Below are 27,566 nucleotides of genomic sequence, written 5' to 3' on the forward strand. Positions count from 1 at the left end.
ATAACTCCTGAGACAGAGCTCTGGACCTGGCCATCTTCATGAAACAGCTGATACAAATGAGATTTGTGGCCAACGGCTCTACATGGTGGCCCCTCTGCCTCCCATGGTGTTCCCCCCCACTGCCCATGTGGACTGCCACACACACTCTCGGGCAGCCTGAGTTCAGACAGAAGGCAGAGAGCACAAGGGTCTCTGTCGTAGAGACAGACCAGGCAGTCACCTGCCCTGGATGGTCTTTGTTCCACTTCCGGTCCAATACAGGGCTTCAAAATGACCACACTCGTGACATAGTTTTGGCCTCAAGTCCTACTGAAATCTCAGAGGGAAAGGAAAGACACCAATACCAGTGGATTCTGGAGTCAAACAGGGAACTGGCAGGACTGTAACCTCTTTATTCTTAAAAACAGCTTAAAAAATATGTATGCAAAGAACTACGAGGATTCAATCTTCTCTCAAAAGTCTCTTGAATTTTCCCTTTCATGAAAGCCTGCTTCCGTGATCGAAAGACTGCTCTCACACTCCAATAAAATGTTCCTTACAACTATCCTCCCAATCATTTGAGTCTTCTTTTTACACCATCTCATAGAAAAGCATCAGGCCCTTCTTAAACACCAAAGAAGTAAAATGAAATTTTGGTCACCGTGAACAATTCAACACCCAATAAATATGTATTGAGCAACCAGGAAACCCACTCCTTTGACCACCGTGTTTGAAGAATCATTTTATCAGCGGGGAAAGAAGAATCTGCTCTCTTAAAATGCCCAAGCAGTGTTTCCTGTCGGTTTGGGAGTCAGAACCATCCAGGAAAATTGCTAGTGGCTCTGTCTAATTAGCACTCCTGCCACCTGCAAACAACTGGTACTAAAAAAAGGTGCTGAATTCCTGCCATTGAAAATGCCAAAAAAGACACCATCGCTTTCACTCTGAATCTTAGAATCTAATAGTTCACTGATTTGGGCAAAGAAAGAAAATATATTTTCATTTTCATCCAAAGGAAATGACTGTTACAATAAGCTGTGTCCCAGAAACTAGCACATCTGGATGAGTTTCCCAATCCAAGGATTCAGCATCCTCTGTCCTCCTGGCCCAAGGCTCCTCTGCTTCCCATGGAAACCTCCTCCCTCCTCAGGTCCAGCCTGAGACCTGTCTCCTCCAGGAAGCCCTCCTGACCAGCCCAGCTCTTACAGATCATCCCCTGGACCCCACAACACTTGGAGTCTTTTCCCCACATCTGAGCACTAAGTTATGTTTCTTGATAACAACTGTTTTTACCTTAGCCTCTGTCAAGAACAAGAACCAAGTACAGTAGTCCCATCTTATCTGCAGGGAATACCTCCCAAGACCCCCAGTGGATGCATGAAACCGGATAGTACCAGACCCTACAGGCATTGTATTTTTTCCTGTACTAACAGGCAGGTGGTGGATATGCTGGACAAAGAGCTGATTCACATCATGGGCTTCCCTGAAGGCTCAGACGGTAGAGAATCTGCCTGCAATGCAAGAGACCTGGATTTAATCCTTGGGTCAGGAAGATCCCCTGGAGAAGGGACTGGCTACCCACTCCAGTATTCTTGCCAAGAGAATTCCATGGACAGGAAGGCTGTAGTCTTCCTATAGTCTTCCTTTGGAGTTGCAAAGAGTTGGACACAACTGAACAATTAACACTTTCACTTTTAATGGGCAGGTGGTGGATACACGGGACAAAGAGGTGATTCACACCCTGGGCAGGATAGCATGAGATTTCATCACGCTACTCAGAATGGCATGCAACTGAAAACCTATGAATTGTTTATTTCTGGAATTTTCCATTTAATATTTCAGACAGAGGTTGACCACAAGTAACTGAAACTGCAGATAAGGGTGGGGTGTGGGGGGGAAATCCTATATTGCATTTGGATGCCCCCGCCCCTTTTCAGAAACAGGCAGGGTGAAGCTGAACAGAGTGTGAAGCACCTTGCACCTTCCCTGTATTCCTGAGAGCACCCACCAAAAGGCTGGGCAGAAGGCCCTCCGCAGACCGCTGACTGTGGGACTAGCATGTGTCTTCACCACAGAGCAGGGTGGCCACAGCAAAAATACAGCAGCTGTGACTTCTTACTTCCTGCTCTAATCAACACCATGAGGCTGAAATGCAGGACACACAGTAGGTGCTAAATAGATTTTTATGGATTGATTAACCACTGGAGGGACAGTGTCTTATGTAGGATTTATTCGTGCTTTTGATGCCAAATGAGGGCAATTTTAGCGGAGCAGAATGTTAGAAAAACAAAACAGCAAACACAAAACCTGCCCAGCAGCGAGGCTGGCTCCTGCTCTATTTATACCCACTGCGCTCCTGGAAACAGATGTCCTCTCAGACCTGAGGGTTTCTGATGAGGGGTCCACTCTTCCTAGTGACCTGTGCATTCAGTAATCAGAGACATGGCTTTCCTCTTCCACACCAGCTTTCTGTGTGGCCAAATCATCCTCCACTGTGTCTTCTCCAAGGAAAAAGACCTGGGTTAATGACAAACGAAACTACAATTGCGTGCTGAGTATGATGAAAAGGACAAAGGCCTTGGAAACAACAAACCAGACTCCATTTCCAGCTCTGCCACTCACTGGCTGTGTGATTTCAGGAGATCACCCACCCTCTCTGGGCTTCCTTGATAGCTCAGTTGATAAAAAAAAAAAATCCGCCTGCAATGCAGGAGACCCCAGTTGATTCCTGGGTCCGGAAGATCCGCTGGAGAAGGGATAGGCTACCCTCTCCAGTATTCTTGGGCTTCCCTTGTGGCTCAGCTGGTAAAGAATCTGCCTGCAATGTGGGAGACCTGGGTTTGATCCCTGAGTTGGGAAAATCCCCTGGAGAAGGGAAAGGTTACCCACTCCAGCATTCTGGCCTGGAGAATTCCATGGACTATACAGTCCATGGGGTCGCAAAGAGTCAGACATGACTGAGTGACTTTCACTTTCACTCACCCTCTCTGGGACTCAGCGCTTGGGGCCGAGAAAACTAATTCCACAGTTTGCTATGATCATTGACCAGATATCGTGGGTAGAATATCTGATACAGTGCTTGGCATACTGCAACCACTGAGCAAATGAATGTTTTGTTGTGGTTATGATTATAAACACAAACAAGGAGAGAAGCCCATCTCAGCCACAGTCGGCACTCCCAGACAGTCCTGCTGTGGCTTCTTTGGGTGCTCCTTCGGGTGATGGCAGTAGCTTTTCCAGCACAAAGTCCTCATCTGACAGACTGCACAAAGGATGGTCTATGCTCTGAGCCAGGAATGCATGTTCTGGTTTATTCCAGTCTACCTCTCTGGGGACCACAAGTCCACTCCTTCACAATCCAGCCACCTGGAGCATAGTCCTGACCTCAGAGCTCAGCTTGGGGCATCTCTGTCAGGACAGGCAGGGCTGGCTTTTGAAGCTTACTCCACAGAGCTCCATCCTGTGTTTCATGGAGAAATCTTTAACCGGAGCTGAAGCTCTCGCGTCTAACACCCAACAAATCCTATTTACCACGAAGAGAGATCCATGCTAACCATGGAGCTTATCCCAAAACCCACAGAGTAGGGCCCTGAATAACCCAGAACAGATCCCAGCTGCCGGCAAAGTCTACGCAGAAAGACAGATCTCTTGCACAACACAAACCAGATCCGGTCACCGAGACCCTGGGGAAACAGGGACAGATGACACGAACAACAGCACTCCAGCTGAAGTGGGAGTTCATGTCTAGACCAGAAGGGACCCTTCCTGAGTCCAAACCAAACAGTCCCTAGCTGGATGGAGCCCCACTGCAGGGGAAGATCTGGGCTTCAGACTCTGGAAATTCTTATTTGCCTGCAGGCTCTGGGGATGAGAGAAGGGTGGGGTGAGGACAGGGGAGAGGAGCCCACTGTGATTCTAATTCACACAGCTTTTCTCATTCTCCTGACAAGCTGGCACCCTCGGTGAGCTGTTATCAAGATCCAATCCTGAAGGCTTTGCAACACTTCAGCATAGGCACCCTGGGCATCACCTGGGTGGATGCAGATTCAGCAGAGCCTCTCTTCTCTGATAACACCCTCAGGGAAACTGGGAGAATCCTTACACCTTCACCCAGAGATGTAACTGAAGAAGGATTCTTAGAGTGCTTATTTCCTGCTTTCATTTGGGGATGACTGAAAATGATTTGTCAGCCGTTATGATCACCTCAAATGGCCAGATCTTAACCTATCCCTTAGCCTGCAAACCTCAGCCACATTTCCATAATGTCTACACCTGTCCTGTGTAGCCTGGTGGATCCCACAGCTCACAGCAGGTGAACCCACATAGATCATTTCAGAGGACAGCTTCCTACCACATGAATGAACACTAACTCACCTGTGCCTTCCTTCTCCTCTTCGCTCTCAGTGCTTGAGGTATTAATTGAGTCCTTCTTAAAAATCCCAAGTAATCCTTTCTCCTTTCTCCTCTCTACATTACCCTTCAATCACTTTGCATGTACCATGTTAAGAACTTAGCATTCAGACCACACCTCGCATTCCCCTTCAGGTTGTTGGAGGAGCTTTCTTGCACGGGCTCCCACCTGCTCCCCCTCCAAGGCACCCCTCCCTGTCGCCCTCTCTTAAAGACACCCCCCTTTTCCTGGCTGATCCCCACCATCAAGAGTGGACTCCTTTACTCTGTGTCCTCTCCCCTCCCCTAGGCTTCACACACCAAAACTTCATCCGATTTTCTTTTTCTTCTTGTTCTTTTCAGAAATGCAGTTACTCTAACACCAATGGGGCCATTTCCCCAGTATTCTCACTCCCTTTCACTGACAGTCCTCCGGCTACCCTCAGTAGATTATTATTATTTATTATTTATCAGCCGCCACACCGTACTCTGCTTCCCACAAGATATTAAAAAAGACACAATCCCTGAACTGAGTTCACAGCCGAGGAGAGCAGAGGCCTGGATTCAGACATCACAGGAGTGAGCTGAGCGAGAGAGATTTACCAATCACCCCTCCCCCGGCCCCGGCAGCGGGGGGGGGCGGGACCTGCAGAGCCCGCCCGGGGCTGACTCCTCCCAGTTTCAGCCAAAGAACAAGCAGGCCCCCTACCTTCCCCACCCCCTCCCCAATTTCCACCCAGGCCTCAGGCCTCAGCGGCTTCGCCCTGGGGAGTGGGGGGCAAAGGCTATAGCCCAACAAGACGTTACATTCAGGCTGGAGATGGGGGATTTGGGGGGGGGGGGAGATACATTTCCTCTGAAATCAAAACCAAATGAAAGGGTAAGGTAGGGGAGGGGAAGAGGTCAGGGAATAAAAAACAGATCTAGATCTACCAAGAAAGGGGAGACTGGTGCTGAAATTAAATGTTCTGACACAGTGGGTAAGCCCGCAAAGGGGCTGCCACGGGCATCTAGCCAAACCTCTCCTATGAAGGTGGAAGTTAGGATCCGTGGAGACCGCACGTGGAGACAGAGAAGTGATGGAACTAAGAAAGTCTGTATAGACAGAACGGGAGTCAGTGAAGACATGGAAGGCTGGGGTAGCCAGGGCAGGGGCTGTCGAAATAGAGGGGGGTCCTGCGGACTCAAGAGGGTCGGTGTAGACAGGAAAGTCCGTGGACACCGAGGGGAGTCCAGCCTGCAAGGTCTAGAGAGGGTCGGTGGTCTGGATTTACGGGGCCGGCCGAGGTTCTTCAGGGACCTGGACAATTCCTGCTCCTTACCGTGGCTGGAGTGTCATACGGAGGGCGGAAGCTGAAAGACGATTAGACTTTTCGTTCTCAAACTTTTCCGCCAGTTTCCTCAGGTGTTGAGCGCGGCCGGGGAGCTCGCCTCGGTCCCGTCCGCCAACCCGGGGCCGGCGGGGCCGGGAGGCCCGGGGCGCAGGAGGCCGGGACCAAGAGCCGCGCATCTGCCGGGCGCGGCCGCCGAGCTGGGCAAGCCGGGAGCCACCGCAGGGGGCGGGCGGGGGCGGCGGACGGACGGATGGACACACCCGCGAGCACTCGGCCCCGGGCCCCGGCGCGCGGCTGCCCGGGATCCCTCGGGCCCGCGGAGCAGCGCCGGGTGCCCGGCCGGGGGCGCCCCGCCTCCCCCACCCTCTGCCCCCGCCCACTCGGGCGCCCGTGATTGGCTCCGCCCGCCCCTGGCTGCGCGCCGAAGCCCGCCTCCCTCGCAGCTAAAGCAGACGGTACCCGGAGCGGAGCGAGCCAGAAGGGAGCATGGTCCCCGCGCCGCGGCCGCGCCAGCCCCCGCCGCCGCCGCCGCTGCCGCCGCCGCGGATCTAGCTGCAGCCCCGGCCCCGGCTCCGCAGGGCCCGCCCGCAGTCCCCGCGGCCGCCGCGCCTGAGCGCAGCCCCCGCCCGGAGTCCGAGCCCGGAGCCCGGAGCCAACCCCAGCCCCGCGGCCGCCGCGGCTGCGGGGAGAGCCGGGGGGGTGGGGGGAGCGATGCTGCCGGAGCCGCCGCCGCCGCCTCGGTGAGAGCTGCGCCGCGCCGCGCGTAGCCGCACAGGCTGACAGGCAGAAGGACTGACTTCCCTCTCCCGGGCATCCTCCCTGGGCTGCCGGGAGGCGGCGGCGGAGGAGGAGAAGGAAAAGGGGGGAGAAAGCGGAGAGCAGGAACGCGAGGAGGAGGTGGACCTGGATCCGTTTCTCCCGGCCAGGACCCGAGCGGCCCCAGCCACCGCTGCCCGCCGGCGCCGTCCCCTATCCATCAGCCCTCCTGCGCCCACTCGCGACCCCAGACTCTCTGCGCGTCGGGCCGGGGCCAGAGCCGCGCTGCCGGAGGTAAGATGAGGGCTAGGGCGCCAAGGATGCGGCGCCGGGGACCTAGGGTGCTGGAGGCTGCCTGGGGCCGGGCCGGGCTTGGGAGCGGGGCCGGAGAACCTGGAACGCTGGGCTCGGCTCCCGTGGCGGCGGCGGCGGCTGGAGCCTCCCGCGTCTGGACTCGCAAGGCTGCAGGAGCCCTTGCGCCTGCGCTGCTCCAGGGGGAAAAAAGGGGGGAAAAAAACTTCCTGCCCCCGGGTGTGTATGCCCTCGGGCTGCCCGGGGCCAATGTTGCGGTGGTAGTGGGTGCTGGAAGCGAGTATGACCACCCCCCCAACCCCACCCCCGCCGAAGCAGCCCCTCAGCTGGGCCCGAGAGCTTGCGTCCCTCTCCAAGCCACCTCCCTGGAGCGGCCCAGGGCCCGGGCCGGGCTGGGGGCCAGAAGGAGGCACCGGAGGGTAGGACTCTGGGGGAGGCCACGCGCCCGACCCTTTGAGGAGGTGCGCGCCTCTGTGCGGCGGGAAGCCAGGTTGGGGTTTCTGCCCCCTCCCGTCCTCAGACCCCGCATTTGGGGACCGGGTCTCTTCACTCAATCCCAAGTAACTTTCGAGGCAGAGGAACGTGAAAACCACGGGGAGGAAACCCGCACAGACCTTCTGTGACCCCCTCCCCTTCCCTTAGCACCTTGTGGGTGCCGGCGTGTTTGGGGGGCGCGGAAACGAGAGCGTACTGGAATGGTGGGGCGGCGAGGATGTGGGGTTGGGTGGGGAGGGGTTGTTTATGTGCGGGATAGTGTGGACGGGGAGATGTGTGGTGTGGGAGTGTGGGCTTGCGCCCTGACTGCCGCGGGAGGTGCCGGCTGGCAGAGGGCTCACGTCCGGGTCTCTGTGGCCTGGAGCGGGCCGAGAGCGCGAGGTTCATTTGCGATCGCGGCGCGGATGCGGGCTCTAGGCAGTGCGGGCCCCGGGCCCCGAGGGAGGGGAGCGCTCGCCCGGGGTCGAGAGAGCAGAATCGAGATCCCTGATAGGTCCAAGGCAGCTCCCAGGTCCGAGGCAGCTCCCGGGCAGGTCAGGTCTGCGTCGGCCGGGGAAGGCGGGGACGCGCCGCCTTGCCTGCTTGCCTGCCTGCAGCCAACGGTGATGGGGCCAAAGCGCTAGTCTCGGATGCCTGGGTCCGCCAGCGGAGAAGCCAGTTGTGGTTCCTGGGCTCTGAAACCCAATGGCAGACACGGGTCAGTTGGCGGGTCCTGCCGCGGGTCCCTAGGGATGCTGATGGGTGAGGAGCCGCCGCCTTTGCCATCCCTGCCGCTCTGCAAACGCTCTCCTGGCTCCCTGCGGTGCTTGCGCCGCCGCTAGCCCAGGGCGAATCGTGGCCGCAGGTATTTATGTAGCATTAGGGGAGACCTCAGCGCTGGAGGGACCGGACCGCTGAGAACGCCCAGCTGCAGCTGCCCGAGAAACTTCCACTTCTTCGGCTCAGGGACAGTCAGGCTCCACTATTGCAGGCGCCAGCCTTTCACCAGCCGAGCTTCGCTGGGATTCGGACTCCTCTTGCGGTGATAAATCTGTCCTGGTTGCAGCTGTATTTACCCTAATTTCAGTCGCTTTAAAGTCATCTGTCTAGTCACTACAGAGTTCCTTTTCTTGTTGTGTGGTCTTATCTCCAACTCAGCCCTGGGAGGGCAGATTTAAGGAATTATTTCGGTTTAGGATGAATGACAGCAGATTTAATTAGCCCTGCTCAATCGTGATGTTTTTTAAAAATTACAATGGAAAGTGCAAAGCTACTCTTCTGGAGTGGGCATGATGAACAACTTTATCGATTGTTCCTCCCAACTCTAGGCCAAAACGTTGTTGGATAATTCACAGGTGACTACTTTAAAGGCTGGCTGGCTTGCCTGTGTTTGAGTAGTCACATATTTCAGGCATTTATACAAGTATGAAGCTATGTGCCACTGATGAATATGGTCTCCATCCTGTACACTCTTCTGAGTGCACTCGATTTATCATCCTGCTAAAATCAGAGAATTACTAGCATATGTGCCCTTAAACTCTATATAAATTTAATGGCATTTAAATTGGTTTATGGGCTGATGCATTTAACCAATTTTAATAACTTTTCTGCACAAGCATCTTATAAACCATATTCGTCCATGATTAAGAAAAACATTTTCTTCTGTTCAATCTCTCCATTTGTAGCACAGTTAACAAAAATTTATAGGTCTCCAACTTTCATTTGCAAGCAACAATCCAAAGGAAACACCTAGAGTTGTACCGAAATAAAATACCCTATGGTAGCCATGGTAACAAATAGATTAAGGGTTATTGGTTTTCATCTGTATGTGATGGGAGGGAGGAATCTAGGTTGTGTCTTTTTAATTATGCTTCTAATGAGTGGTGGTCATACTTCAAGTACTCAGTGCAGGAGATAAGCCAAACTGAGAATTCAGTTCTGTGAGAGGTTTATTGGAACAAAGACTAGTAGAGCCCTGGAGAATGACTTCTGCTAACTAACTGCAGCTCCTCATATCCAGGAAACAAATAGGTAAAACCTTTTTTATTTTTCAAGTAGATAGATGAGAATTGAGTTAGTCCCTTTAAGATTAGAAAATTTATTTTCCTTATGAGCTCTTACCAAAGGAACCTTTCAATCTGGCCCATGTTTTCTAGGAATAAACATGTTAGAAGTGTGGATGTTGGTGTGGCTTGAGTGTCACAGTTGTTATCAACACCTGTCAGTCTAAGTGAGGCATATCATTAGTCTATTCAAATCTTGCTTATTTCAATATTCATTCATTTCCATGGTGATCCATTCCATTTTTGTTTACTTAGTCAACCTTATAAATCTTTGGCATCAATTTCAGTTGTACCATCTTTTTTTCTTTCATTTATCAATTGATTTGGCTGCAAATCATTCCCATTTTAAAATGTTTCTTTTTTTCCCCCTTCTGCTAGTTCCTAAAAGTTTACACTATTGCTGATTGCATACATATAAAATAACACCACTGATGCTAATGTAGTTTTTTGCATCTCATTTGATATGTGTGTATGCATGGGTTTTTTCTTCTTTTCTTTTTTCTTCTTCCAGGAGGCTTACCTTAAAGCTTTCTCACTCTATGGCCTGGAGATGTCAATCCAACCCAGAAGAATTGACTAAAGGTTTCCCTCCCTTCTTCTTTCCTTCCCTCCTTCCTTCTTTCCTTTCTACCTTTCTTCCCCTCCTATCCTATTATGGTTCAGGGATTCTTTATGTCTTCAGCTATATCTGGCTCAAACAGACTTTTGGACTTTGTATATTGAAACAAGCCCATTGTCCTAGGATCTTGTCTCATTCAGTAGTAGCCAAAGACAAATAGTTCTGGAGCATCAGATTATTTTTCCAAATACAGTATATGTTTACTCACAGCGTATAGTATCTCTGGGATCATGTAACATTGTAAGTTCACTGCACAGGCAGCTTTGCTTAAATGCAAGTGATGATTTTGCTCACCCACTTTCAACTTTGCTTTCTAATGATGCAGTCCCATGTTAATCACACCCTGTATATTTCAGAAATATCAAGGCAAGCATTAGCACGCCACTGACTTATTAGGATCAGGAGAAATAATTGGAGCACTTAAGTTCAAAGTCAGATGGAGAAACGGAATTATAACCAATCTTGTGATTCTATAATCGGTCAACTAAGTGCTTACTTGGGGGTAGGGGCAGGAATAAACACCATAAATAAGAAATCCAGCCTTTGGTTGCAGTGGGTGAGGCTAAACCACGGCAGAAATCATGTAGGTTTACTAGAGAATAAGAGATCTGTTTGTGGGGAATTCCCTGGTGATCCAATGGTTAGAACTTGGTGCTCTGACTGCCAAGGGCCCAGGGTTTGATCCTGGTTGGGGAATTACAATCCCACAAGCAGCGCAGCAAAAAAAAAAGGAGAAAGAAAGAAAAGAAATCTCTTTGTGGACAGATAAATCACATATAGAGCCAAATGTTTAGAAACTGGGAGAATGTAGTTTGTGCACATGATCTTTTGTTATTACTTAGGAAATCAGGATTTATCTCCTAATATGCTAAAAAAAAAAAAAAAGTCTTAAATTTGGTTAAGAAGAAAAAGTGTGTCAGAATTCTTTACCTGCCTTCTGAGATCAGGATCACTCTGAAAGCAAACTGATTCTTCCTACAACAGCTACCAGCTTACTTTCCTGAAGTCCTAGGTCAGAAAGGAAATCACTTGAAAATAGGGAAATTGAAACCGCAGAAAAAGATGAGGTATGTTGATCATTGGAAGGAGCAATACGATTAATTATTTGTGAAGTGAACTTTACAGCTTGGGGCATCTCCACCTTTAGGGAGGGAAAGGGAAGATTTCTCATTTCCCACCAGAGAGGATATTTGCATGAAATTCACTCTGGACTCCAGCAGTTGATGATGATTCAGAAGCTAGAACAGGAATGATAGAGCGTTGTATACGGGATCAGGTTTGGGCTAAGAGGTCAGCTCCCCAAACATTTAAAGGCTGCCATTGGCCCCACCGGCATCAATTTTTATAATTCTTTTCTAGAGTTTTGACATATTAAAATCACTGACTCTTTTAACAATATATTAATATATGTGTGTGTATAGGCTTTCCTGGTGGCTCAGCGGTAAAGAACCTGCCTGCAATGCAAGAGATGTGGGTTCAATCCCTGGGTCCGGAAGATCCCCTGGAGATGGGAATGGTAACCTACTCCAGTATTCTTGCCTGGGAAATTCTATGGACAGAGGAGCCTGGTGTGCTATGGCTGCAGAAGTCAGACACGACTTAGCAACTGAACGATAACAACAATGTTTGTGTATATATATATAAATATATACACATACATATATACAAATATATATTGTATAAAATGTGTATATATATATACACATATACAAGTAAATATTCTACTACTTTCCTTTTTAAAATAGTGGTAAAAGGAAACACATAACATAAACTGTATCATCTTTACCATTTTTAAGTGTACAGTTCATTAGTGTTAATATTAATATTGTTGTACAATGGATATCCAGAACTTTTTCATCATGCAAAACTAACACGCTATACCCATGAAGCATCAACTGCCCACTCTCCCTCCCCTACTTTCTATTCCTATACATTTGACTACTTTGATGGCTCATATAAGGAGAAATCCTACAGTGCATGTCTGTGAACATGGGTGGGCACACATCTCTTCACGATCCAGCTTTCAATCCTTTGGCGTATATACCCAGACAAGGGAGTGGTGGATTCTTCCACTTTTTTCACAGATGTGTTACACTGATCCTCTGTTGAAGAGAGATGGTGAAAATGCGGTCCACAGAAGACAGACAGAGGAAGAATGTAGTAGATCTGTTCTTCCCTTTCTGTGTGTACATTTCCTCATAAGTCTCTCCAATCTCTTTTCTGTTTTGCTTTTAGGGCTTGTGTGAGTTGTAGCCATATGGCATAGTGGCTAAAGGAATGGTCTTAGTGTCAGAGTTGAAGTCTAGTGCCTGGTGCCTACTAGCTGTGTGACCTTGGAAAAATCCTTTATCTCAGTAAACCTCCGTTTTCTTTTATGAAACTGGAGAGAATCATCGTGGCCAAGATAACTGCTAAAACCTGCCTCACAGTGTCTCACCTCGAGAAGTACTCTAGAAAGGAGAGCTTCGGCGACAGAGGCAGTCATGACAGAGAAGGCAGCAGCAACCCCTGGAGCTCTCAGAAACCATAGACAGCTCTCCTGTTAAATTTGATCATAAACATTTTCTTAATATGCCAGGGTATATGTAAATATATTATATTCTGTGAGTCTCACTACCAGAACTTATTCTGAAAAGAGATTTGCATCACAATTACAATCGTTAAAAATATCCTTGAGTGGATTTGATATGCGAACTTTTAATTCCATTTTTAGTATCATAATTTTAGAGTTGATGTAGATTTTAGAGGTCAACTAATCTGCCTATTATTCAATCATCAAACCTGTATCAAGCCCCAATAATATAATAATAACAGCTTCCAGTTATGGCTGCCCACTGTATTTTAGTACTTTACATACATTACCTCTAATCCTCATATCAATGCTGCAAGATAGGGATTATCCACATTTTTACAAGTGAAGATGAGGCTCAGAAAGGTAATCAACTGGCCCAAGGCCATGAATCCTAGCCACACTGTACCTCCAAGTTTGAGCCTAGATCTGTCAACTACCAATCTATCTTGTCTTTTCTTTTCAAGATGTGTGTGTGTGTGTGTGTGTGTGTGTGTGTGTGTGTTTGAGACTCCAGACTGTGTCTCGATGCATTCGCACCACTGTGTGCATGCTAAGTTGCTTCAGTCATGTCCAGCTCTTTGTGACTCTATGGACTCTAGCCTGCCAGGCTCCTCTGTCCGTGGGATTCTCCAGGCAAGAATACTGTAGTGGGTTGCCATTTCTTCTTCCAGGAGATCTTCCCTATCCAGGGATCAAACTCACATCTCTTATGTCTCTTACATTGGCTGGTGGGTCCTTTATCATTAGTGCCACCTGGAAAGGTCATTTGCACCACAGCACACTGCCTATTATGTACCAGGTACCACGTTGTTTGTGCCAATTAGCATTTTAAATGAAATAATTCTACTAGAGGGATTGTGAGCTTTAATAAGAATATTGACCAGGTCCAACATTCACAGTACTTTGGGATTTGCCTACCTGCTTTCATTTACTCTTACTCCTAGAACGCTGAGAAAAACTTTTGGATGCTTTTGAATGGCATCTGTTTCCATGCTGATCCCGTGTAATAAATAGCAAATTGAGGAGCAGAAACAATGTAGAAAGGATTAAGGATACATTTAGGACCACCAAAGATTGATCTGGGCATGTTTGTTTTGAGTCCCAGTACCGAATACAGTGCCTGGCACAAAACTTGATAGAAAAGCTATTTGCCTGGATCAGTTTATGCCCAGAGAAGGTGTCAGGTAATAGACATCAAAGGCTGCTTTTTGGATTACCTTTCACTCAGTCACTGTGTAGGTGTATCTCCACAGTTTTACATTGTGTGGATCGATGCTATATTTGGGCATCTATCTATTGAATATGTTTGTTGATGAATTATAACTAATCTAAATGGAATCTTTAAGGATTTATGACTTGAGACTTTGAAGACTAATTTTCTTGGAGCTTCTTTCCAGTGCTAACTTGAATTTATTTGGCACTTGTGAGAATAGATGCAGAGTCCGTCCTAGTCTGTCCTTCATGATACACTTACTTGTGAGGTGTTGTCCTCACTAAGATTTTTAATTTGTGGCATTTCATTAAAGTGTTGTTTTAAGGAAAAACAAAATGACTCACAATCATAGAGACCACTGTAAAAGGGCGAAAACACTGTATTTTCCAAATTTTTCTGTCCTATTTTAATTCTTTATTTTAGTGGGGGCGGGGGTGGAGGATTTTGTGTGTTTGTTTGTTTTGGAGATGGATAAGAGAATATGAATACAACCTGGGCATATACCACAAAAGTGTGTTTTCTCCCTGTTTGAACTCTTCTAACCCCCACCCAGGCGAGGAGTGACTTCTCCAATTTGAGATTCACTGTGAGAAGGCATGACTACCATGTCCCTAATCAAACCTGTAACTGAGGGATCAAGCAGGAAATGATGCTGGATGAGGAAGAAGCAGCAGGGGCTCTGGGGTGGCTGGGTACCAGCCTGGTCAGCTCCACCACCTCCCCCTGACTCACTCCCGGGCTTGTTTCTACCCTCAAGGAAAAATCAGGCAGGAGGCTTTCTTTTTCTTCAGGCATCCCTGCAAAGCTCTTCAAAGCAGGGTCAGAAATGGGGACAATGAGGCAAGAGCAAACAGAAGGGCTCTCTCTGTCTTGCGAATAGCAAAAGCTAGTCAAAGACTTAGACCAAACAGTTGCCAGATCATCCATGTTTTCCTTTTGGGTATTTATAAACATTTTGAGAAGTGGTGGGAAAAGGTGAAACATGAATTTCAAAACAAAACAAAAACTTAACTTTCTCTTTTATCTCCTCTTTTCATATTTCCAGCTTTAAGCATACGCTTTTGGATCAAAACTTCAGCTGAACTTAGCTTCCTAAGGAATTTTAATGATACATTCATTTTTCTGAAGCTTCTAAATGAGCACAGACTCGGTCTATTTACTGAGCAAGTATGATGGAGAGAACCATGCCTTTCACACGGCATCTCATTTGTTGCTCACCTTGTGATGTAGGTAGCATTATTCCCATTCTGCAGATTAGTTCTGGAGAGACAAAGCATTTGCCTAATGGGTACAAACATGAGTGGCTGGATGGGTTACATCGATGCACAAGCCTAGCCTCCAGGTGACTGCCAACCTCTGAAGAAGGGAAAGAGCCTGTGTTCCCTTTCATACAGAATATAAACTGATTATTAAAATAACAGAATATACACACACTTAGCCACATTACTCATACTATTATACCACAGTTGATGTAATAAGGTGAGGTCCAGCTAATTTTATTTTAAGGCTTGAAATAAACTTGGAAATGAGACCCATTAGTACGATTTCAGATTCCTTCACACTTAACCTCACTGCCATCATCATTTGTAAAACTCAACAAACGTTTGATTCTGAGTTTATCTTCAAGGCTTAGGTCTCACTGACTACTTTTCTATGTGGTCAAAGGCTTCTTAGAGTCCCCCTGACTTACATGGATAAGAATCAAATATGTGAGGATTCAATGGCTTCCTGTTTACAGTGCTCAGAACAATATCAAGCACATCGTAACTGTAGTCCGTGTGAACATGTGGGTTGGTTTCTGCTCCAGATCATGTGAACAAGTGGCTCTTTCTGGATTCACTTGGGAATCACGACCTCCTTTTGGCTTTGAACTTGGCACATGTTGGGTTCTCACTGTTTGGATGCCCTGAGACATGGCCCAACCATAAGTTCCCAGTCTAACTCAGAAGCCTGTGGCATGTGGAGAGCAGGTAGAGAAAGTCCAATGAGGGGACAGTCCAGCATTTCTTTCAGAACAGAGAAATTCTGAAAGACCACAGGGGAAGAACCTGATCATGAATGCTGCCGCAGGCATCCACAACATGATTCCACGCAGCCACTTAGATTGGTTGCCTCTGCCACTGTCCAGGCTAGTAGTAAATGATGCTCCAGGTCTGGTGCTCTGATCGGTGCCAGGTCACAGATTGGTTACCAGTCTGAGACAAGATAAAATGGGAAGAAGCATTTAGAAACTTCTCTTGCACTTGGCACTCCCTTGACAGCATAGCCTTCGGCTTCTCTCCCTGAAGGTGTGGACCAGTCTGGGGCCACATCAGACTCCCTCGTGTGTTGCCAAGAGAGCAGCGTGTGGTGAGAGCTGTGGGTAACCATTACATGCTAAGACTGCCTTTCAGTGCTTAACAGATTGGCGATACAAATAAAACCCGAAAATCTGGGATCTTGCACCACAGATAGGGGTAGAGGGCAACATGAGAGCTTAGATGCAGTTGTCCTGCCAACCCACAGGCAGTGATTTTTTTCTGAAGCTACCATCTAGAATCCCTCATCAGTGAGGCCAGCCTTGCCTCCTTTGGGGCAACAGGCAGACTGAATTGTGGCCAGTCTGGCCGTGCTCACCATAGCAGGGACAGCTGCCTGGTCTGTTCTGTCCTGCCCAGGAAACGATTGCCATGTCAGGAGGGTGCTGTGACGAGGGGCTCCTCCTCTAGGTTTATGTTCATCTCTCATCAGCTCCCTGATGCTGAGTGAGAGCTTGAGGGTCTTAGCACAAGAACCTCATCCACACATTCATATGAGGCCCTTTTGTTGCAGTTCTGCACTATTCTGACTCCTTGAGCTGTGCATAGGTGATTTTGCCATTGAGTTCAGTGATTTGGCTGCAGTAGGCCATTGAACTCACTTGTTTGGTTGGTCTGAAGAAGTATAAGATGACCATGCTCTGATTCTGGCTCTCCAAACCAAAAGGTCAGGGCCACGGCATTTGGGAAGTGTAAGTGTTACATTTTGGAAGCCGTGTTAGTGAGACCCGGAGGCTGCAGGCAGCCTGTGTGTCTAGCTGATCTTGCTAGCGAAGAGCCTGCTGTACGCAGAGTACTGTAATCTATTCGGTTCATGCTGCTCCAGCCAGCTTTAATCATCAAAACTTGAATAATATTCAAACAGTGAAAGGAACTTTTTTCTTGTTGAAACCTGGGAGTGCCAAGTAGAAGCTCCGAAGCTTCTCAACTTACCGATCTATGGCAACACACTGCAGGAAAAGAAAAAAAAAAAAAAGAGCACCGAGGTGGCTCGGGAAAAAAATGTGGGAAAAAAATGCCTTTCTCCACAATTAAATGGTACTAGGATCTAAAATTTCCTCCTTTACCCCCAAGGAGAAAAAAAATGATTTTTATGGAAACCATGGTTCATGGAAGTCCCTTTTTCCCTCTCCACAAAGTCACCACCTCTCTTTTTCGCCGGCCCCAGGTCTCTATGAGGGTCTGCTCTGGGACCCCTGGGGTAGAAGTCAGGTCATGCAGAAGCCAACAGGGTTTTCAGGAAGGAAGGGACATGGGTGGTGTGACATGCTGGAAGACACCAGTGACTGGGACGAGAGGGAAGGTCACCAGCAGCAGTGGAGAGACTAATAAGAAAGCAGCTGGCGCTACTGACTTGCTGAGATAAAGCCACACGAACCATCCTCTGGTGGCAAGAGTTACAGCCCTGGGTTTCCAGATGGGCTGTGGTGACAGCCCTTGCCTCTCCCTTGCTCTCTCCTTCACATCCCCAAGTGAAAAGGGCATTCCGGAGCTACAGCCCTGCTCAGGCTCCTACCTCAGAATTTAAAACTTCTCTCCCAGATTCTGCAGAAACCACAAAAAGCCCTCTTTGTTGGGGAAGGCTCCTGGGGAGGCTGCGGGGGAGGGGTGGGCACTCACTGGACTGTGAAATCGCAATTGGAGAGCTGTAGCTGTCAGCTGTTTTTATTCTAGGTGAGCCTCCCTGGACGTCTGATCTTCAGAAGCATTTTTTGATATCTGGAAGAGACACCTAGGCCAGATGTGGTCTCCTTGGTCCTAGGAAAAGGGTCCTAGGAAATGCAGTTTGCCTGTCTGACCCTTGGCTCCTGTCCTGTGTTACCTAGGGGCCACTGGGGACAGGGACAGGGACATGCGATTGACCTCTGGGGACTGAGCACGTGACAGGGGAGGACGCGACTGGATTCTCAGTGCTGCGTGCGTGTGTGCTGGGTCGCTTCAGCCACGTCCGAATCTTTGAGACCCCATGAACTGTAGCCCGCCAGGCTCCTCTGTCCATGGGATTCTCCAGGCAAGAATATTGGAGCGAGTTGCCATGCCCTCCTCGCTCAGTCCTGCACACAGTTACAAATAAAACTTATTTACTCTCTTTTTTTTTTATTTCTTTAATCAGTTTTTCCTGACCCAGGAATCAAACCCGTGTCTCTTAATCTCTTCTTTTTTTTGTTGTTTTTGTTTTGTTTTGTTTTTGTTTTATTTATTTATTTATTTATTTTAAATTTTTATTTATTTATCTATTTTTTTTACTTTACAATATTGTGTTAGTTTTGCCATACATTGACATGAATCCATCATGGGTGTACATGTGTTCCCCTTCCAGAACCCCCCTCCCACCTCCCTCCCCATCCCATCCCTCTGGGTCATCCCAGGCCACCAGCCCTGAGCACCCTGTATCATGCATCGAACCTGGACTGGCGATTCGTTTACTCAACAACAAGCGAACGGCTTGATTTTAAAAATGGGCAAGGAACTTGAACAGACATTTCTCCAAAGAAGATATACCAATAGCCAACCAGCCCATGAAAAGATGCTCGATATCACTAATCATTAGGAAAATGCAAATCAAAACCATCATGAGATACCATCTCACACCCATTAAGATAACTATAATTCTTTAAAAAATAGAAAATAAAAAGTATTGGTGAGAATGTGGAGAAATCAGAAGGCTTACACTTTGCTTGTAGCAATATAATGGTGTGACCACCAAGGAAAACAGAATAAGAGGTTCCTCAAAAAATTAAACATACAGTTATCATACAATTCTGTAATTCTGCTTCTGGGTAAATACCCAAAAGAAGTGAAACCAAGGACTCAGATATTTGTACACCCACACTCATAGCAGCATTACTCAGAGTAGCCAAAAGGCAGAAGCAACCCAAGTATTCATCAGTGGATGAATGGATAAATAAAACGTGTTATACAATGGAGTGTTAATCAGCCTTAAAAAGGAAGAAAAGTCTGACACTTGCTATGACATGGTTGAACCTTGAAGGCATTATGCCAAGTGAAATAAGCCAGTCATAAAAATATAAATCAATCTGATTTCAGTGTTGACCATCTGGTGATGTCCATGTATAGAGTCTTCTCTTGTGTTCTTGGAAGAGGGTGTTTGCTGTGACCAGTGCGTTCTCTTGGCAGAACTCTATTAGCCTTTGCCCTTCTTCATTCTGTACTCCAAGGCCAAATTTACCTGTTACTCCAAGTGTTTCTTGACTTCCAACTTTTGCATTCCAGTCCCCTATAATGAAAAGGACATCTTTTTTGGGTGTTAGTTCTGAAAGGTCTTGTAGGTCTTCATAGAACTATTCAAGTTCAGCTTCTTCAGCATTACTGGTCAGGGCATAGGCTTGGATTACCGTGATATTGAATGGTTTGCCTTAGAAATGAACAGAGATTGTCTATTGTTTTTGAGATTGCATCCAAGTACTGCATTTCAGACTCTTTTGTTGACCATGATGGCTACTCCATTTCTTCTAAGGGATTCCTGCCCACAGTGGTAGATATAATGGTCATCTGAGTTAAATTCACCCATTCCAGTCCATCTTAGTTCGCTGATTCCTAGAATGTCGACGTTCACTCTTGCCATATCCTGTTTGATCACTTCCAATTTGCCTTGATTCATGGACCTAACATTCCAGGTTCCTATGCAATATTGCTCTTTACGTCAAGGCTGTATATTGTCACCCTGCTTATTTAACTTATATTCAGAGTACATCATGAGAAACACTGGACTGGAAGAAGCACAAGCTGGAATCAAGATTGCTGGGAGAAATATCAATAACCTCAGATATGCAGATGACACTTCCCTTATGGCAGAAAGTGAAGAGGAACTAAAAAGCCTCTTGATGAAAGTGAAAGAGGAGAGTGAAAAAGTTGATTTAAAGCTCAACATTCAGAAAACTAAGATCATGGCATCTTGTCCCATCACTTCACAGGAAATAGATGGGGAAACAGTGGAAACAGTGTTAGACTTTATTTTTTTGGGCTCCAAAATCACTGCAGATGGTGATTGCAGCCATGAAATTAAAAGACACTTACTCCTTGGAAGGCAAGTTATGACCAACCTAGATAGCATATTAAAAAGCAGAGACATTACTTTGCCAACAAAGGTCCGTCTAGTCAAGGCTATGGGTTTTCCAGTAGTCATGTATGGATGTGAGAGTTGGACGGTGAAGAAAGCTGAACGCTGAAGAATTGATGCTTTTAAACTGTGGTGTTGGAGAAGACTCTTGAGAGTCCCTTGGACTGCAAGAAGATCCAACCAGTCCATCCTAAAGGAGATCAGTCCTGGGTGTTCATTGGAAAGACTGATGTTGAAGCTGAAACTCCAATACTTGGCCATCTCATGCGAAGAGTTGACTCATTGGAAAGGACCCTAATGCTGGGAAGGATTGGGGGTGGGAGGAGAAGGGGATGACAGAGGATGAGATGGCTGGATGGCATCACCGATTTGATGGACATGAGTTTGGGTAAACTCTGGGAGTTGGTGATGGACAGGGAGGCCTGGCATGCTGCGATTCATGGGGTCGCAAAGAGTTGGACACGACTGAATGACTGAACTGAACTGAAAAATATAAATTTTGTTTGAGGATGAGATGGTTAGATAGCATCACTGACTCAATGGACATGCTGCTGCTGCTGCTAAGTCGCTCAGTCGTGTCCGACTCTGTGCGACCCCATGGACTGTAGCCTACCAGGCTCCTCCGTCTGTGGGATTTTCCAGGCAAGAGTACTGGAGTGGGGTGCCATTGCCTTCTCCGTCAATGGACATAAACTTTAGCAAATTCCAAGTGATAGTGGAGGATAGGGAAAGCCTGGCGTGCTGCAGTCCATGGGGTTGCAAAAAGTCGGACACAGCTTAGTGACTTCACAGCAAATTGTATGATTCTACATATATGAGGTACTTAGTAGTCAGATTTATAAAGACAGGACAGAGAATGGTGGTTGCCAGAGGTTGGGGGAGAGGGGAATGAGGAGCTGTTGTTTGGTGGGCACAGTTTTAGTTTGGGAAGATGACAAAACTCTGGAAATGGATGGTGATAATATTTGTACAACAGTGTGACTGTATTTAATGCTGCCGAACTGTACACCTTACTGGTTAAAATGGTAAATTTTATGTTATATTTTTTACCACAATAAAAAGAAGACATTCTAAACTGGCTCTCCTAATAAATTCTTTAAATCATTTGCTTAGAGGCAAAAAGTCACTCACTTTAACAGTTCAACAGTTTGAGCACTTGCTGTATACCTTAGTCTTGCTGGGCATTGTATGTATTATTATATATATATGTGTTTTATTTGAGGTGTGATAGTTGAGGCAGTACAATAAAATCCACAGACCCTACGTGTTCAGTTCACTGAGTTTTGATAACTGTATAAACCTCTGGAGCCACCATCCAAAGGAAAATGTAAAACATTTTCATCACCCCAAAAAGTTCCCAAGTGCCTCCTCTAAGCAAGCCCCCCTCTTCTCCTGACCATTTTCTGACGTCAGTCACCAGAGATGAGTTCCGACTGCTGTGTGACTCTGTGTGAATGGAAGCATGTAGTGTATACCCTGGTACCCACAGGTTTCATTCAACCCACCCCAGGTGCCATTTATACATGTTGACATGCACCCCAGTAGTTCTTTCTTTATTGCTCAATAGGGTTCCATGGCATGTACCAGAGTTGGTGTGTCCACTCTCCTGTGGACGGACATTGAGTGTTGCAGTGTCTGGGGACAGCTGGCAGCAAGTGAGGATGTTAGCTGACCAACTGGGAGTATCCTCACGGGTTGGGTTTGTCACACAAGCTCTCCATGCAGGGGGTTTTCTGCAGGACTGGCAGCTTCCCCAGAGTTGAACTGTCTCCAGGTCGTGGCGTTTGGGTGATTTACGCTGAAAGCGTGGCACCCGGTAGACCAGATGCTCCTGTGGCTACTGGACAAATTTCTCCCTTAAAGACACATCATGCAGGAAGTTGAGTATCAGGAGACTGTGTGGTGACTCTGCTGTGAAGACAGGAGGCTGGTGGCTGGCCTTAAAGGTCAGTGTCTTTGAGCCATGGTTGTACCTTCCCAGCCCAAGCAGCCACCTGTAGAATTGACCGGATGCCAGGGGTAGGGACTGGGGATAGGGCTGGGCTGATCGGTCCCCAGCTTGGCCCCTTCCTCTCTGGTTTGCAGCCTCAGGGCTGGTTAACATGTTCTTTCTGCCACCGTGTGAAGGCCTTTAGTCTGAGAATTCTGTCCTTAGGGTGACCTTGCCCTCTCTGCTGTGACCCATTCTCAAGTGAGTGTGCAGTCTGACTCTGAGATTAGTGTCGTCCCCCACGTCCACATTTCTGGGCAGCATCTCGGCTCCTGAAGTAGTAGTGAGACCTTGTGCTTGAGAGCCATGGCCTTCACTTCCATGTGGGTCTGAGCTCAGCGTCTTAGCAGGGCCACCTAGGAATGATGAAATCTTGGGCAGGTTACTTCATCTCTTGGAACAGAGCCACCTCATATAATGACACTAATAATAGCTTTGCTGCTCTACGTACCGCCTCTAATAGGCCAGTAAGTGGGGGGCGGGGTCATTCCTGCCTTGCAGGAATTCAGACAAAGTTCATCTGTGTGAAAGCTGAGTTCATTTGTCTCCCCTACATCCACATTCCTGCGCAGTGCCTCGTTGCATGATGTAGACAATGTAAGGATGGTGTGTAGGTGGCAACTGGGGCTGTTGCCTCCAGGAAAGAACTGTGGCGACCTAGGGCTGATAAAGGTGAGTGTGGTCACTGGGAAGCACCGCCCCACTCCCCCGCCCCTCCCCTCCCAAGCAGGCAGCTGGAGGACCTCCCAGGGCAGCTCAGCCTCCCTCTGTTCAAGAGCCTCCCTCTGAACACCCAGGACCCCCATCCCCAATCTACCAGCTTACAAGCCCAATACAGCTAATGAATCTGCTCTCCCCTGTGAGGAGTAAGCCTGGATGGCCAGCCTAGGTCTGCACTGTGATTTTTAAAGGATGCATTGCTCTGAATTCACCCCTGAGAGATATTGCTGGCAGAGCTGTGGGGTGCTTGGGCACTGTGACGGTGTGGTCGGCTCACTGGCCAGAACCCACAGGGTTATGCTCCAGGGACAAGGGAATGGGGCCTGGAGCCTATCTCAGCAAGTCAAGGACTGATGAGTTGTGCCTGCCTACCCGTGGGTGCAGGGAACTGGGTCTCTCACGTGGCTGGGGAGTAGGAAGATGCATTGGGGACAGAGGGACTGTCAGCTGGCTCTGAGAAGCCACTCTGCCAGCCTGAGGCTGCCCTTGGCTCCCCACACCCCTCTTCCATCTCTGGAAGGTTTGCCCATCTCTGCCCAGTTCAGATCCTGCCTGTCCTTCACGGCTTCCTCTAGGAGGAGCCTGTGACCCAGTTTCTCCATATAACCCCGTCTTAAGGGTCTCCAGCTGACTGTGTGCTCCTGGGGGATTGAGCACCTCCCCTTTTGTTTATATCCCTCTGTTGATTTTCCTCTAAGAGTGTAGGGCAGTGCTGGACACATGTCACAGTTTGATTGAGTGAGGACCAGAGAAGAGGAGTGCCGTCTAAGACATGCCATTGAGAGGCAGAGCTGGGACTGGAACCCCAAATCCTATAGCATGGAAACAGCAATCACGAGTGTAGGAGGAGGCGTGGGAGCCTCGGGTCTGGGCGGGGATCCCCTCCTGTGCATCCCGTGCTGCTTCAAGCCATGCTGGGTGAGAGAGTGCAAACCCCGGGGCATTTTCTGTCTTGGTTTTTGTTGCAAGCAAGCAGAAATGACTTCCTAAAACATGTGACTAGATAAGGGATCCCTTCTCTGGGATGTGAAATGACTGTGCATTTAAATCAGAGCCACAAAAGATGATCTTCGCTCCCGTTTTTCTGCACACCACCCACAGACCTTCCCGGGATGCTAACTCACGTGCTCGTCTTGAGGCCTCGGGCCTTGGAGTCACTGGTGAAAGCCAGCATTTGCGGGCTGTTGCCGTGCACCCCCGCCCCACCCTCTTTCTTCTCCCCCGACCCGGGTTTGTGTCTCCCTTCTGCCCAACGATGAACCCAGATAGCCTGATTTGTCTCAGGGAATATCTGTCTTCACAGTACATGTTTGAGTGCTGGGGTGGGGTTGGCAAAGAGATGGCATGAAAAACATTCCTTGTGTTCAGATCAGGAGACAAGGGGAAATACAGAACACTTCTTTGGGCATTGAGAACAAAATTCTTTAAGCGACTCATCATGAATTTGTTTAGCGTGAAAATCCTTTTTTAAAAGGAAACATTGTTAATGAAAAGAAACCAAGGACATATCATATATATATATATATATATATATATATATATATATACACTATGATGTCAAGTATGTTAAAAAAAAAAGAACATAGAACAAATGACTGAAAAGGTGCCATAATGTTAACAGTAGTCATCTTTCTACTTTTAAAATTCTACTTAAAATTTTTCCCATTTAAAAATAGATTTTTAAAAAACCTGTCAGCATATTTATCATAAAATAAAAGCTTATTTAACAGGGGAAAGAAATTTAACTATACAAATAAGTTTAATTTTTGCCACCTGCGACTGTGAGCAATGTGTTTGTGTACATGCCCACACAAATACTGATGAAAACAGGAAAAGGACAGGCCGCAATGTGCAAGAGATTTTTAAACAACCGGTTTTTTTTAAAGGGAGGAAGGACCAAAATAATTTCATATAATTCCATATGTAATAATCTTCACAGTGAATCTCAGACTCATCTTAAATGAACAATTCTCTCAAGGTTCTATTCCATCTTGGGGCTCCGGCAGGACCCAGGATTGGGGGTCTCTCTTCTCAGAGATAGCTAAGCTAAAGCAGATGCTAAACCCAAAAAGCCTGTCTTGTTGCCTGCAAGCCGAGTGCCAGCCTTCTCAAATAACTGTGCCCCCAAGTGGTCACTTGTACCTGTAAATTACATCCAGCAAAAGGGTTGCAATTAACCAGATCCTGGACCACAGGGTTTATGATTTAATAATAACGATGATGTCAGTAACACAGGACTAAAAGGAGTGAAAAGGGAAGAAGAACCCCAGAAAGAGAGAGAGAGTGTGTGCGTGCGTGTAGAGTAAAAGACAGGGAATGATTTTCTGAATGTTTACCTATCGCACATCCTTCCAGAAAGAGGTGTGTGCGGGAGTGAGTGTGTGTGTGAGCACGTGTGTGTGTCCACTAGCAGAGAAGCCTGGCCAGAGGGGTGAGAGCGGCTGTGGGTGGAACCCTCCAAGAATTCGGGAGACTGCCCGTTTCTTAGGATGCTCCTCTAGGCCTTTGACGGCCTGCTTCTCTGCAGCAGTGGTTCCCTGATCGTCTCCTTGGCAGTCTGCCAGAAGCTCTAAGTGTACTGAGAATTGTGTTTTAATAGAAGGCTTTACCTCTGATACAGATTTAAAATGAGGAAGAAACTTTCTGTTCCTCAGCCAGAGCGAAATGCATTTTGCTGCTTGTGAAATGCTGGTGATTACAAGCTCATCTTACGTAATTTTATTATTTTCAATTGCTGCCTGTCAATCTCAGGTGATGGTTTCCTGGGAGCAGAAAGGAGGCAGATTCTGGGCGATGATAAAAAAAAAAAAAAAAGCCACCCAGTCATTAGCAGATCGCACAGAAGTTTAGAAAGGAAAATAATTATCTTTGTGATGATGTTGTTCAAGATAATCAGAACCTGCATTGCTAAGTTAGACATGCAGAAGTGAGTCGAGTACTGTTTAATGGCCTTTTAGAAAATGCATTTTCACTTTAACAAAGGGTTCATGTTTGGAATTTTTTTAAAAAAATCTTTAAGTCTAATGAAGGAGTTCTCTTCAACAATCACATTTTCAGAGACTATCGAGGTGGTCCACTGTCACGCCCACAAGAGGGCATTTTCTCATCAACTACAGTAAAAAAATGATTTGTTTTTGAAGAGAAGCTGCGAGGCCTTGGGGAAGGAGAGTGTTAATCAGAAACTGGGGATGGAGAGCTGCTTGCAATTGAGTTGTATGTATGTTTCCACTAAATACGTCCTGCCAGTGCTACCGGCCAGGAATCCTGCTCAGTGTATTTACTCTAATTTAATGTCTTATTCCCAGAATGACTGGGCACCAGAGGAAACCTTTATAAGAGGTTTCTCCAGATACAAGATAACCACATGCTAGTATATAGCTAGTATGTAGCTAGAACTAATTCCAGAACTGGTATTTTACCCATCAATAACTCTAATACTAAATTTGATTTTCTAATATTTTAAAACTCTGATCAAAGTCCTCCTCCACCATTTCCTGCTCCAAGGTTCTTCCTTTATTTGTTTAACAAATATTTATTGCGCACCTACTACCTGCGTCAACAGTAAACCAGGCTAAGACCTTGTCTTCATGAGACATACATTCTCCATAGTGGGACAGCATAAAAAAAAGCAAATGAATACTGGAATATAATCTAGATAATTAAATAATGATATGAGGGAAAATAATTGGGAAAAGGAAAGCTATATGAGAGTGGGTAATTAGGAATCCTTCTCTAAAGGGCAACAAATAATATTCTAGTTCTGCTCAATGGATGCCAGCACTGTTTAGATTACAAATGTAATAAAAATAAACTCCCTTCTTCAAAAAAGTTAGTTGCAATGTTTAGTATCTTATGGACTGTGAAATGTGATGAAAATAGGGGAAGCAACGTGAAGTTGCCAGTTATGAGATTGTTAAATAAGGTTTTACAATTACCATCTACTCTTCACCACATCTTTTCAAAGAAATGATGCATGTTTTACCACTGAAGAGTAGGAAGGCTATAATCCCATAAGATGGGAGAGTTGAATAAACTTAGTGTTTTAGAAAATTCACTCTTGAGTTTTCTCATTTTGCATGGACTGTGAGGACTTCATCATAGACTAGTCCTGCCCATGGTAATTGTCTACTCTGTCCCAGACCGGCCCAGGCTACAGAAGGTACAGTAATGGCAGCTCTGTTGGCACCAGTGAACATGTGTAAGACTCAGGAACAGAAGATAGTGATGTGCTTCCCACCCAGGGATTCTAGAATATTTGATAGGGAATTCAGCTCAAGACCTATGATGCCCCAAGAGACCGATGTGACAATTTCTAAAGCCAGGAGTCAAAGATCTACTTTGAAGACTGTTTGAAAAGATCAGAGCAGAATGGACTGGGCAAGTCAAGGAGGGCTTCATGGGGAAGGTGAGCCTTCAACTTGGCCTTAGTGGGTAGATCGGTATGAGGAAATGAGTCATAATGGGTGGCATGTTCTTTTGTTGTTGTTCAGTTAATATGGAACATTTTTGGTAGTAAAAGCGACACCCATTATGTAATATTTTCAGGTATGATGAAGTAGGTTGTTGTGCAATGGCTAAGTCGTGTACAACTCTTTGTAACCCCATGGACTGCAGCACAACAGGCTTCACTGTCCTTCACTGTCTCCTGGAGTTTGCTCAAACTCATGTCCATTGGATGAAGTAGGTAATAATCTCTAAAACCCTATTGTCTAGAGATAGCTATTGTTAATATTTTATCATATTTTCTTCAAATCTCCCTTTTGTTTT

At 46.9% G+C, this 27,566-nt stretch overlaps 1 protein-coding gene and 1 long non-coding RNA gene across 2 annotated transcripts in view; one reads left to right on the top strand and one right to left on the bottom strand.

Moving 5' to 3' along the window:
• LOC145544529 (uncharacterized) overlaps positions 1-6,064 on the bottom strand; it is a 393,836-nt gene extending 387,772 nt beyond the window's left edge. Inside the window, exon 1 of the long non-coding RNA XR_014081466.1 lies at positions 5,691-6,064. This is a non-coding gene — a long non-coding RNA (uncharacterized LOC145544529). The remainder of the gene's footprint in view (positions 1-5,690) is intronic.
• A 109-nt stretch (positions 6,065-6,173) lies between these two features.
• KLHL29 (kelch like family member 29) overlaps positions 6,174-27,566 on the top strand; it is a 327,064-nt gene continuing 305,671 nt past the window's right edge. Inside the window, exon 1 of the mRNA XM_081592608.1 lies at positions 6,174-6,752. The gene's annotated coding sequence lies outside the window, so the exon portion shown is untranslated. The remainder of the gene's footprint in view (positions 6,753-27,566) is intronic.

This window comes from Giraffa tippelskirchi, chromosome 4, assembly GCF_054371585.1.
Source record: "Giraffa tippelskirchi isolate mGirTip1 chromosome 4, T2T-mGirTip1v1.2.pri, whole genome shotgun sequence".
NCBI classification, from domain to species: Eukaryota; Metazoa; Chordata; class Mammalia; order Artiodactyla; family Giraffidae; genus Giraffa; species Giraffa tippelskirchi.